Genomic DNA, 232 nt, shown 5'->3' with positions numbered 1-232 from the left:
TTTACACTTATTCTTGGAATTCATGGTCCACAAACTTCATTTATATCAAATTACACCTTTGTTTTTAGTTAAAAAGGCAGAAATTATGAATTTTGAGTAATAGCTAAGATCAGAGGATGTTGAGTGGATCAGATGGGTATATGTCAAAGTGTAGTCTGGATACTGTCTTGAAACCATTATTAAAAAAAAAAAGAATTTCAAATTCTATAAGATTAAATAAAACACCCAAATC

At 28.4% G+C, this 232-nt stretch overlaps 1 protein-coding gene across 1 annotated transcript in view; it reads left to right on the top strand.

Annotated features, from left to right (window-relative positions):
• The window catches only part of rbfox1 (RNA binding fox-1 homolog 1), a gene marked incomplete at its 5' end in the record, with an annotated part of 164,360 nt that overhangs the window by 85,138 nt on the left and 78,990 nt on the right, over positions 1-232 (top strand).

This window comes from Etheostoma spectabile, chromosome 15 (assembly GCF_008692095.1).
Source record: "Etheostoma spectabile isolate EspeVRDwgs_2016 chromosome 15, UIUC_Espe_1.0, whole genome shotgun sequence".
Taxonomy (NCBI): domain Eukaryota; kingdom Metazoa; phylum Chordata; class Actinopteri; order Perciformes; family Percidae; genus Etheostoma; species Etheostoma spectabile.
Note: the sequence above shows the minus strand (reverse complement) of the source record. Positions and strands in the feature narration are given on the sequence as shown.